Source organism: Juglans regia, chromosome 6 (assembly GCF_001411555.2).
Source record: "Juglans regia cultivar Chandler chromosome 6, Walnut 2.0, whole genome shotgun sequence".
In the NCBI taxonomy this organism is placed as follows: Eukaryota; Viridiplantae; Streptophyta; class Magnoliopsida; order Fagales; family Juglandaceae; genus Juglans; species Juglans regia.
The window spans coordinates 33,195,368-33,209,671 of record NC_049906.1 but is presented as its reverse complement, the minus strand read 5'-3'; positions in this window follow the sequence as shown (position 1 = coordinate 33,209,671).

Here is a 14,304-nt window from a genome sequence, read left to right as displayed (position 1 = left end):
GGCAAAAAACATTTGACCCAATCAAAGAGTTGTGTCTTTGGACATTTCATGAACCAACACTCCATTGGGAAACGTTATTAAGGGGAGGATGCAAATTCATTGGGAGTGCACCGTTTGGTGTAGTTGCCCCTGTGAGACAACATTTCCCACTTGAACACACAACAAATGTGACTTATATAGTTGAGTATTTTTACCTTAATACCAATATAAATTTTTCACAACTCAACTCCTATTTGCAACTCCGGCAGATCGGCATCAGAGGATGACAAACATTTACGTGCACACACTTTTGTCATTGTCTTATCTTACCGCACCCTTTATCATATGTTCTCCTACTAATCACATATTAGGGGTGACTTCTATTCACTATATCCTTAGTGAACAACATCAATTATCCGTGACTAAATAAATACTATTGCCACAATTGATAACTTACGTTGAATACATAAAACATATATAGACCTGCACTAAACTTTTATTTAAGTACTTCCTCTAAAGGCCATTCCTGAGACTTTCTTTAATTACCTTATCAGTTACTTTACAAATAACCAACTATTTATTTTGGTAATTCCCTGTAACTCCATTTATCTAGGCATTCCAAAATTTCCTAAATTATGTATGTTAATCATATGGTTACTTTACTAAGGTATTTTCAATTCCATTCTAGCTACATTTTATCTGAATTTCTCCAAAGACAATCTCTTGGTCATTGAATACATTCCAAATTCAATTGAGGAAACAAAATTAACTTTGACTTACATATTTCCACTATATCTAAAATATAGTGATAATGCACATCAATATATTTTCCTTTAGAACTCTGTGCTCTACTTTTTATTAATGAGATGACAGACTAGTTATCTCAAAATGCATTGTCTAGTTCAGTGGATGTATCCAAACTTAAGATTTTTCATCCAAACGACATTACTCACTACAGCGTTGTTTCTTGCTTCTACTGTGGACTTAGCAATACAATTTTGTTTCTTGCTCAACCAATAAACTGTTATACCATCAAATAGAAATATATCCATTTGTAGATTTTTTATCATTTACATCACTTCTAAAATCAGCTTCACTATAGCCAATCAATTCTAGATCACTTATTCAAAAGCACAATTTCATATTTTTGACACCTTATAAATATCTTAATATATGTTTTACTGCTTGTCAATGCTCCTTACTTGAATTAGATTAATGTTTACTTACCAAACCTACTGCATAACAAATATTGAGTCTCGTACTTGTCATTGCATACATGAGACTTTCCATAGCTTGAGCATACATACTTTTAAGCATCACGTTTGTTTCTTGTTTAAATAAATTATGAACTTTGCAAACAAGTATACTTTATGATTTACAATTTTGCATAACAAATCTTCTAAACACTTTATCTAAATATCTTTCTTGATCTAAATATAAGATTTTTGCATTCATATCTCTTGAAATTCTTATACCAAAAATATTGGTTATCTCACCCATGTCTTTCATTTCAAATTTAGATTTCAAAACTTCTTTTGTTTTACCCATCATATATAGAAAATTACTCACCAACAATATATCATATATATATAATGATAATATGGTTGTTTTAGTGTCATTTTTTCATATATATACGCAGTAATCTAGTGAATTCATTTCATATCTAATTTCCAAAATTGTTTGATGAAATTTCAAGTACTATTGTCTTGAAGATTGCTTAAGTTCATACATAATGTCTTTAATTTGAAGATTTTTTCTTCATATCCTTCAATTTGGAGTCCTTCAGGTTGAATCATAAATATGTCCTATTTTAATTTACTATTAAGAAAACCTATTTTTATATCTTTATATCTAATTGATGTAATTCTAAATTCATTTTTGCAACTATAGACATGATTATCCAAGGATGTAAATTTCGCTATAAGTGAATATGTATGTACAAAGTCTACACCTAGTTGTTGAGTGAATCTATTGGCTACTAATCTTGCTTTATATCTTTCTAAACTTCCATAGCATTAAACTTCTTTTTGAGAACCCACTTGCAACTAATATCTTTTCTACCAATTGGAAGTTTTGTTAACTCCCTCAATTCATGTTTCATGGCTTCAAGCCATTTATCTGGATCAACACAATTAATTGTCTCAGAACAAGTTTCAGGATCATTTTTTAAATGTTCAATACTAGTATTAAAAGCATAATGATATCGAAATAATACCGATGGCCGTCTGTTTCTTTTACTCCCATTGTATCCAACATCAATTCTTGAGGATTGGTTTTGATCAGACTTGCTTTTATTTCCATTACTCTGTTTCCAAGAACGTCAGAATTTTCATTGTCAAATTCTGTAGAAATTTGTTGATTTTCATGATCATTCAATAAATATATTTAATCAATTGGAGTAATTAGGTTTGTATTTTCTAAGAAAATGATATCACTACTTTCAATCAATCTTCTATCAGAATGATATAATCGATAAACAATTATGATTTCTACATACCCAATAGACCTACATTTCTAAATTTTATTTTTCAATTTATCCCTTAGTGGTCTTGGAATAAGCATTTGTGCCTTACAACCCTATATTTTGAATTTTTTTAAGTCTGATTTATGGCCCATTTATATCTAGTAAGGTACAATATATTTTACTTTGGTTTCAACTCTATTTAATATGTATACTACAATCGGCAATACTTCCCCCAAATATGTGTTGGTAGATCAGCATATACCATCGTTGATATTGTCATATTTAATAAAGTTTTATTTCATCTTTCTATAATACCATTTTGTTAAGACTTATATGGTATAATATAAATATGTTTTAGACTATTTAATTTTCAAAAATAATTCAAAACTTCAAATTCACCTCCTCTATTACTTTTCAGATTTTTAATAGATTATCTAATTGGGTTTCTACTTCTACTTTATATTCTCTAAATTTCTCGAGTGCTTTATATTTATGTCTAAGTAAACAGATATGCCCAATAGTAATCAATAAAAATAATAAAGTACTCCATTCTTCCGTAAATTTTATTAAATATATTATTAAATAAAAAATTTCAAATATCATTGACAATCTTTCCGACACCACAGCATTACAAAATACAAAAATAAAAAAGCGGATTTTGTTTTGATATTCTTTATCTTGACTTCACCGACAGACATTAAAAAAAAAAAAAATTATTATAATAATAATAAAAAAGATTAACGTAGCGGCGCTACACACTCGGCCCTTTGACCATTGCATGTGAAATGTCAGTCCTTGGTTTTCACTTTCCTTAATTAACGATTAGAATCCGCGTAACTATATCCTACTTTTTAGGAAAGTTGAGAGCTTTTTTCGGATCGAGCTTTTAAATAGGATAGATTTGGAAATTTTTTACCCTTTTTTATTTATTTATTTTTTTTTTATCAAGTTCTAAAGTCTTATTTAATTTTATAAAGTATCTCATTTAATTTTATTATTATAATTTTCTTAAATTTTCATATAAAATATAATAAATAATAAAAAATTTTCAAATTTTAAAATAAATATAATATTAAAAAATTATATTCTAATAATATTTTATTTAACTTTCAATTTTTTATCACATCTCACTGTGTAAATAAACGAGGCTTAAGATTTAAAGCGAAAAAATACATACATCTCGTCAATTTTAAGAAAGATTCTATCTATAAAAAAATAATTTTATTTAAAAGCCTTTATAATTTCGTGTGAATAACACACCTAGTAAATTACTTACATTACAAAATTTGATATGAAATAAAAATTTTAAAATTTGAAACTTACAAATTAAAATTTAAAAATAATGTGGACAATGGTATGCTCTACCCATCGACTTAAAAGTAAAATAAATCAAAATTTATTCAACATTAAAGAAGTGGAATTCATTTCATTTGTCGATATTTCTCCCTCTTTAAACTTGGTTAAGAACTAAGGCTCGTTTTAGGAGTGAGATGAGATAAAATTTTTATAAATAGTAGTAAGATAGTTTATGAATAGTAGTGAGATATTTTGAATTGAATATTTTTTTAGTTTTGGAAAAAGAGAGAAAAAAAGTTAAATAAAAATTATTATAAAGTTAAAATATTATTAAAATATAGTTTTATAATATTATTTTTATCCAAGAATTTGAAAAAGTTGAATTGTTTTTTATTTTTTATTTGAAAGTTTGGAAAAATTATAATGATTAGTTTAAAAATATTTATATATAAATTATATTTGAAAATGAGATGTGATGAGATGAAAAAAGAATTTTAAAATGAGATCTATTTTCAAACAAGCCGTTAGATCCAAATCCAACAAGAAAAAGTGTAGCCCTAAAATATTTATTTCTCATTGAATGATGTTTGAAATAATTAAAAATAAATAATATTATAGAATTTATTTTATATGTCTATCTACTATTCCAAGCTGTCAAATTTTGACAAAAAAAATTAAACATATATCGTAGTTTGAAATTATTATTTAATAATTAATTACATATAAGGTGTGGAATGAAAAAGAAATAAATAAAATAAGTAGAAAATATTTTTTGACAAATGTTGCTGATTGTATGGATCTCTCCATATGTATTCAAGTTTAATCATTAGTAATATTAATTTAATCTCAAATTTGTCTTATTATTTGATGTGATGTAATTTGAGAGATTCTCCCATGTAAAATAATGAAATAAAGATAACTTAAGCTGATAGACATTAATTAAATATAATTAAAAATGGTTGATCTAAAGAAAAAAAATATAGTAGAAAGATTCTTTTTTACAACTTTATTGACGTGCCAAAGGAAGTATTTCATATCAATTAACATAAAAATATTAATAGTTTTTAGTTTTTATTGATGTATATAGACAAAATTGGTATGTAGCATAATATATCTAATCACATTGTTTAATATAAAAAATATATATTTTAAGTTTTTTATAATTGAAGTGAATTTATTTAGTTTGAGAAAACTTAGGACTTGTTTGGATAAGTGAATAATTCTTAGAATTTCTAAAACTCTCGTAATTTAATTTTTAAACATCATTCAAACACAAAACATATTTTAATTTTTCATCTAATCATCATTCAATATAACTTTTATAAACTTTAAAATAAAACACAAAAATTAATATTATTTTTACAAATCTAATAAAATATGTTAATTTAAATTATTTTAATATTATTGACAAAATTACGAGATACTCCAAATGTTCAATCATGCCCTTAACATTAGATGATTAATTTAAATATATTTTCTTGAATAATATTATATATATATTCAAAACGTGCAAATGAGTACGTTAGATACAATTGCGCAGTATAAAAATAATATACAATTTTTTTGAAAAAAATTGTAAGGTATATTATTAAAAAATTATATTTTTTTAATATGAATTTTATATTTATTATATTTAAAAAAAATTATGTAATGCTTGCGCAACGGCGATACTAAATATATTTCCCTTTTGTTTTTTTTATTTAAAGGATTTGTTTTTTGGATTGGATAATACTACTCTTCTCTCTCTATTTTACAGCTCAGCTCTATTGATTTGATTTTTTAATTTTTTTATTAAATGATTAAGAAAATATTTTTTAATAATATTATAATTTTTTTATATATTTTTAAAAATTTTTAAAAGTATTAAAAAATAAATATATGAAAAAATAAAATAAAATCTTATAATTAACGGTACCTCTAGCATGACTCTTTTGGATTTTCACCTCGTGACGCTTGGAACGCTTCGGTAGGTTTGAGAGTGAGATAAAACATAAAATTCTTATTTTATCTCATCTCATAATTATATTTTTTTAAATTTTTATATAAAATATAATAAATAATTTAAATTTTTTAAATTTTAATTTAATTTTTTTAAATTTTAATATAATTATAATATTAAAATATAATATTTTAAACATTAAAATAAAACATAAAATTTCCATTTCAACTTCCAGACCTGCCCTAAACGGAGTTGGAGTGTGAAGAACTGACGATCGTAATTTCGCAATACGTAATACAACAAAAAAGGCAACCTCAAAAAGTCACTCTGTGTCACTCTCCTAGCAAAGCAGAGAGAGAGAGAAAGAGAGAGAGAGAGAGACGTACGGTAACGATGACTCCTCAGATTCCTGGTTTTTACTCACTTTCTCTCTCTATATGTACATGCGATTTAGGATTTTTGCCAAAGGGGCGACTCAGCTCTTTGCCTTTTTTCTCTTCATGGGATCTCTTTGGTGTGTTCAGATCTGTGCTGTTTGACCCCATTGCTCGTTTTACTGTTCTCTGTTTGTTTATTTTATTGGTGTGTTTTGTGGTATCGAGGTTTCACGTTTGATCCAGCAGTTAGTTTCTGCTCTCAAGTCTTTGTTTTTTGTTATGTTTTGTTCTTTGTCGTCAAGAAAATACAGGCAAAATAGTTTTTTTTTTTTCTTCTGTTGTAGATTTTTCATTTGTGTTTATTTGTCAGTGTCGGGCTGAAGTCACTGGAGGCAGCGGTTCATCGACCTCTTCCTGAGAATTTGTTGTGACATTAACACAAAACATGAATCGGTCGATAAACCTCTGCATCCAGCGCTCACCCTCTCTCTCATTTTTTACATTTATTTCTTTATTTTCATAGTATTCTCTGTTTGGTTGCTGAGAAATTGAAGGAAACCAAAATAAAACTAATATATTGTTTATACTGATCGGTATGAAAAGGTGTGGGAGGGGGGGGTTTATTTGATTCTGCCTTTGTTCTGGTTTGTGTATTTCCGTTACTTGAAAATGGAAAGAGCACAGAGCTACTTAGACGATAAAATTTAATCCTCATCCGTTTGTACTGCTTTCTTAGCAACGAAATGATGGGGTATAATAATTGCATGCCTTGAAGAACATATGAGTGTGGAGCTATATCTTTTTTTGATTGGCACCGATTATACGGGACAGCATCCTGACTAATCCCGAACAATATCGGACTAATCTTGGATTGCACAGGCTGTCGGTATATTGAACTATATCTATCAAATCGATGTGGGTATTGTCAGAACAGAATAATGATCATGCTTTGATTGTTTTAGCCGTCGTTTTTTATTCCACATTCTATTTCTACTTACCGAGTCATCTGTTTTACTCCAGCTATGATCAGATATTCCAATTGATTTTTTTTTCTTGGATTGTAATTTTGCAAGAATAGGGATTTGTAGACGGATGTATTCGTAGATGCCTCTTTTTTTCAGTTTTTTTATTTTTTATATACCCTCTTTTGCAATCTCTTTTGCAATTTAGAACATTTTATGCTGTGTGGTGATATATTTTTAAGTAATCTGCAGGTTTTGAGATGAATGATTTATGGGAAATCGGTCAGAGTTTTGTGGCCTTTCAAGATGAGTGTGTTTGTATGTGGCAACATCACATCCTAAGATATGGTGGTAACAAACTATTTTTGTCATGAGAATGGTTAATATTAAGATGATGAGGATGAGCATGATCAAACTGCTTTTGACATCACAATTTTATTGTGATGAATACTGTGATATGATACTAAGAAACGAAAAAATAACTTTGTTGTTTGACTAATTCTAAGCTAGCATTCAATGATTCATTTGTACCAAACATAACTGCTTGACTTGCAACATTTCATAAACATGACAAGTTTTTTCTAGGACTTTTGATTCTTGTTTGTTTCAATTGTTGCGTGCGATATTTTGTTCCTCATCAAGTTCGACTTATTTTCGAGCTTGATTGTAGTTTAATGCTTGCTGTTATTGAAGCTTCACTTACTTTTTTTTTTTTCTTTTAAACTTTAAAATCCTCAAATAATGTTCTCTGCTATTAATTTGCAGTGAGATTTAAATTTTCAGGTACCTCCTTACCATTTAGCAAGAGAAGTCTTTCTTTTTGTTCTGTTTGTGCTCCATCTTGTGTGGAGTAACTTCTGGATAGCTTTTTATTCTACTGTTAGGATTAGCTTTGAGGTTTTAAGTGTTCTCTTGACTATATTCTGTGATCAATCATTCCGATGTTTTCGGCTCGTTGTAAGTGAATGAAGAGGATTGGAAAGTACAGCTTGAAGATCAAGATCCCCTGAAACTCTTACAGAATTGTTTTGCTTACCAGATTAATTTGTTTTTAATTTCCAGAACTAGTGGTTTTCTTTTCTTTTCTTTTTCCCCAAATGAGAAATAATTGGAATTGATTCTATGCCAATTACATGTCATTTTGCTTGAGCAGGTGGTTGTAAAGTTATAACTTGTTTCTACCTCTGATAATGGAAAAAGAGTATCTTTGAAAGGAAGTTCTGAAGTGGCAGACATGGTATTGTTGTAATGTCTATGAAAATGAGGGAAAATCAACAGAGTTTTGAGTGCAAGTTGCCAGAGTATCTTCTAGGTACTTTGTTGGGTTCCTAGAGCAGCCAAGAAAAAAGAAAGCAGCATTTTCTTGGGGCTGTGGATATTCCATTATTTGGTGCTTGCTTTGAGCTTATGAAGTACTTGACATGCTATGCTGACCTAATTATTCTCTTCACTCCAATGGAAGATTTTCATGTTGACTCTTTCCTCTCTTTTTTTTTTCTTGTTCATTCAAAAGGGTTTACCTTTTCAATTGTTACCGTTATAAGTTTCTGTTTTGGGGTTTTATTATAGAGAAAAATTACTTTGCCTCTCCAAAGTGACATCTCCATTTGACCGTTGGTCAAAATTTATTTATTTAGTAATTAAAGAAGTAATTTTAAATATATTAGTGTATTTTTTTTATTTTTTAAATGTATTTAAATATGTAAAAAAATGTGAAAAAAAAAGAAAAAAAAAAAGAATTTACGTTAGGCAGTAAGCCCAGCGGTTAAAATGTGGCGGTATAGTAGCCGGACCCTTTATTATGTATTAGTTATTATTTATTTTTATATTTTATGCTTGATATTTTTTTTTAATAAAATGTGAGATAGTTAATAGTGGTTAATGTGAATAAAACAAATAAATATTTTATACAAGAAATACTTGTTCTTATTCCCATTCTTATCCATTCCATTAATAGGTGACAGTACGTACGGTGTTTTCACTGTAAGTAAAAGCAAAATCTTTAAGATATTCAAGTCTCAGAATAGTGATATTACCACCATTTATAATTAAAGCTTAAAGCAAAGTGTAACTACAAATAATTTTCACTTTAAAGCTTGATGACTGTTTATAGCATAAAAAAATCTAACTCAACAGAGTCCAAAAAAGTAAGGTATATATCAAAAGTATTGTCAATTACAAACGATTTAGTGCACTAAATTGTTGATATCATTTTTTTTATTGAAAAGAAAAATAAAAAATAAAAAATTTTGAAAGAAAAAAAAAAATCATCTCTCACAAAAATTATTTTTATTTTTAATTTGTACTGTTTTATTAAACAAATGTTTTACATGTTAGTATTGGTGCACGAATTCGATTGCAAGAAGTCATGATGCAATTTGTGCAATTTTTCTGAGTAACCAAACAGATATTAACAGTTTCAAAGTTTGCCCAATTAGTAGAGGACAAGTTCCATGAATTTCCCAAGCAAAGAAATGTGACAGACCAATAATTGTGGAGATAATGAAAATGACATTGAAATCATGATGATAGACAGATAGCTGTGAGGGAAGGAAATGTTGGATGAATGCGTGGGCTAATGTGTGCCAAAGAAAATGACCAATCTATTGACATTGAAATGTGATGGCAATGGCACATCTTGTCATGTGTAGAGGAGGAAGATGGAGATAAGGGAGCACTAATTACCTTCACCTACGCCCAATATTAATGCTTTTTTTGCTTTCCCTTTTCTACACAGTACCTCTCTCTCTCTCTCTCTCTCTCTCTCTCTCTCTCTCGGTCAAATGCTACTTCTTAGATAGCTTCTATAGAGTGTATACCGACAAAGTGTATTGATCAGTATTTTTTTAATATTTTTATATCGAAATCTTTTTTTTGTATTCATCCTCGGTGGACGTAGCATTGTCCTTCAAACGAATGCTTGTAGTTAGCACATTCGTAGATGAAGTTGGAGCCTAGATACAACTATCCCTATAAAGATTTTTTTTTAATTTTTTTTTTTTTAACTCTAAGCTCTCATTTGTTTTTATAGATGAGATTTATTTTTACAAATAAAATAATATGAATTAAAATTAAAATTAAAAATTAAATAAAATATTATTAGATATTTTTGAAGAGAAATGATACTTGTAGTCGTGAGCGTGCAGTCACGGTGCAGTCGCTTTGAAAAAAGTGAATAAATAAAGGACCCACATGAAAAGAAATTAATTTTTTAATAGTAGACTCCACTCTTTTTCAAAGCGACTGCACGGCGTTTGCGCATTCCACGACTGTATGTAGCATTACTCATTTTTGAATATTTTTTTAGATTTGAAAAAATTGAAATATTTATTTTATTTTATGTGAAAATTTTAAAAAAATTATAATAAATAGATGAGATGAGATAAGATGAAATGAGATGAGTTTTATTTGGATAGATGAATAAGAAAGTTTGATTAGTGGTTGTACTTTGCCTCCGGTCCATACGGGTTTCACCAATTGTCACTCCATACGTCCTTGCGTTTCCACTCTATGATGCAGGAGTCATGTGCCATTGTCAGGAGAGCATATGGTTCATGCACCGCCTTTTTCTTTTTTCTTTTTTTATAGAGAATTCATTTATGACAAATAATCTATACAAATTTTAAATAGATAAAAACTTTATATAATTTTTTGTAAAATATAGACTCTATCTTAAAAAAATGTAAGAAAAATTATTTTTTATTAATGAGATTTTATTTTTTTATAAAAGACTTGTATGAAGATTGTTTATTTAAAACTTGTACCTAGCTAGTATTTTTTTTTTTTTATATGGTAGCACTACAACCACCGATGGTGGCTCCTAAGAGATTTTCTCGATTAGTGCATTTTTTGTTTTTTTTTTTCATATATATTTTTAATTTTTTTTTAATATTCTTTAAAAAAATTACAACATTATTAAAAAATACTTATTTAATCACTAAGTATAAAAAAAATTAAAAATAAAATTTTTTATCAAGACCCATCATCGGGAGCTAAAATAGTTTTTTTATTTATAAGTCTTATTTTTTACACACCTAACACATCATCGTTGATGTGGAGAATAAAATATACGGTCGTGGTTAGAACTCAGCTCACCATGCCAAGGTAGAAGACAAAGTAGATAGGAGACAAGAGAAGGGTGTCAGGAGTAAGGGAATGGTGTCAGGAGAGTAAGGGAGGGATGTCAGAGAAAGGTGGGAAAATAATGGATGCTCAGACACGCAAAGGGTCAGGTCTCACCTTCGCTAATAGACACGTAAAGGGACATGTCACATCATGACAGACAGACACGCATAGTGTGGAGTGAGATAAAAGGTAGACAAACAGACTCTCTCTCGATGAGATCTTCTTCTTCTTCTTCTTCAGTAACTTCTTGAGGAAGATAGTGTCTCCAATAGGAAGAGTTCATATTTTCTTTGAATAGTGAGAAATGAGAGGTCATGAGAGACTGTAAACAAATAAATTATAGTGAAAATTCTCCTCACCAAACCCCTGTGAACGTAGGCCTAGTGCCGAACCACATAAAACTTTGTGTCTATCTCTCTTTACTTTCTTTGCACTTATGTTCTATCCACTATTATGGATGTACGCACTGACATCGTACAACCGCACCAGAACATTGTCGGAAGTTCCAAACAACACTAATCAGGACCCAGTTAACTCAGTGGCTCCGAGAATGACTTTTTCTCTAATTTCGACCGTTGTGCAATTTTTTCAACATCAATAATTGATATGAAAGTTTTCCACATTAGTTATGCAAAAAATGATTGGTATTTTGATTTTCTAAAGTTATAATGGGTACTACTATAAATAATATGTTAACACGTAGATTTATACGTAGCAAAACTCTTATTTCAATAGTTTTATATTATTTCACAGAACATTTTCTATTCTTAAAGTTGTACTTAGCATGGAATAGAGATCTTCCTAACAACTAAGATCGAGCAATCAGATTCAACGTTCCCTTCTTACTACAGTTTTAAATATTCATTGTTGTAGTAGACATCTTAAACGGAAAACAAATCATCTTGAAGGTGAGACCATGACAGGCTCATTTCATACCATTTATTTTTAATTTTATTATTAATATTTTTATTTATCTTGAATAATTATCCAATAAAATAATTTTCCTAAAAAATGTGGTAGCCTAAATAATTAAGTTAAGTTTTATTAGGCAAAATTTAAAAAATTTAAAGATTAAACTATCTGCATAGCGACGTACAAAATTCAAAGAGTCCTCCTGCATGCACAATCTGTAACATAAAATCATTCACGTATAATGCATGAATAACAAAATTCTTTTATTTAAAAAAATGTTTTCTATATTTATAATTTTATGCACATAATAATATGTACTGACGTGTCAGCTGTTGAAATTGTAAAGATTTTAAAATTTATATTAAAAATACAAAATTGATCAAATGAGATCGTTATTCAATATATATAATATTGTGCTTAAATTATACGTATTACTCTTTTTATTTATCTTCGTGCACGATGTTCATGTGCACTTGTCATTTTTCAAATTATTCAAAAATAGGAAAAATTACCATAACACCACGTGGGATTTGGTGTTGTTAATTATAGAATACTATTCATAGAGTCTAAAAGCTAAAAGAATAATGTTAGTATGTATATTTCGTATATGTATTTAAATTTTTTATTTAATAATTAAGAAACTGTCTATTAGTATATTAATTTTTAAAAAAAATGTTTAAAAATGTAAAAAAATAAAAAAAAATAATAAATTAAATTAAAAAAAATAAATTTTACCGAGACAGCAAGCCAAAAACTATCACTGCTGACGGTAGCCTAAGCAGTATTCAAACTAAAAACCCATCTTTAGAGTGATATCAAATCAGTCGTTTTATCCACCTTTTCAACAGAAACCATTGGGCAGATGTCCAAGTCATGGTTCCTACAATGTGAACACATGTCGCAAGACCACATAATCACAAAAATAGTTTAACATTTTTTCAAATCTTTGTAAGTTTGATTTTACACGAATCTACTAGTTCTTGGACGGTCCAAAAAAGTCGCCTCCCGAAAATAGAGATATGAAAATTTCAAAGTAGAGGTAATTCGATTAATTATATTTTGTTTCTTTTACTTTATATTATTTACCATATTCTCATCTTATTTTTATTTTATAGTATAAGATATTGCATGAATAATACTATATATAATCGTAGTGTGGACAAATGTTACGCAATTGCTTTGAAAAAAAGTTACAATATGATATCAAAGGTAAAGCTGTCGATAGAGATGAATACGGTGATGGAGAAAAATTATAGTGGTGATTGGAATAATAAAGTTTGATTGGTCAAACTTTAAATAGACGAGTCTCATACAAGCTCTTGTAAAAAAGTAGATTCAAATTAAAAAAAGTGTAAAAAAAATTGTTTTTTATTATTGTAACTCACCTTTTTACAAAAGATTTATATGAAATTTGTCTATTTGAAATTTGCACTTAGTATTACTCTTTATTTATAGGGTAGCACTACAACCACCGATGATGGCTTTCGATAGATTTTTTCAATTAATGCATTTCTTGTTTTTATTTTTTTTCCATATATATTTTTTAATCTCCTTTAACATTTAAAAAAAATAATCAAAACATCATTAAAAAACACTTTCTTAATCACTAAATAAAAAAATAAAAATTTTTATCAGGACCCATCATTGGAATGTTTTATTGGGAGCTAAAGCATTTTTCTTATTTATAAATCTATTTTTTACACACCTAAAATATAGTTGATATGAAAGTTTTCTACATTAGTTATGCTAAAAATGATTGGTGTTTTGATTTTTCTAAAAGTTTTAATGGCTCCTACTATAAGTAATATATTAACACATCGACTTATATCTAACAAAACTCTTTTAATAGTTTTATATTATTTCATATAACATTTTCTATTCTTAAAGTTGTTCTTAGCATGGAAATAAGATGAGATAGTTTATTCTTTAATTTTTGCCTAATAAAACTTAACTTATTTATTTAAAGAGTCCCGCTACACGCATAAACTGTAACATAAAATCATGCACATGTAATACATGAATAACAATTTTTTTTTTATTTAAAAAAATGATTTTTATATTCAAAATTTTATGCACATAATAATATGTGTTGACGTGTCAATTATTAAAATTGTAAAAATTTTAAATTTTGTATTAAAAATACAAAATTGATAAAATGAGATCGTTATTCAATACATATAATATTGTGCTTAAAATTATACCTACATACAACACTACTCTTCTTATTTACCTCCGTGCACGATGTTATGT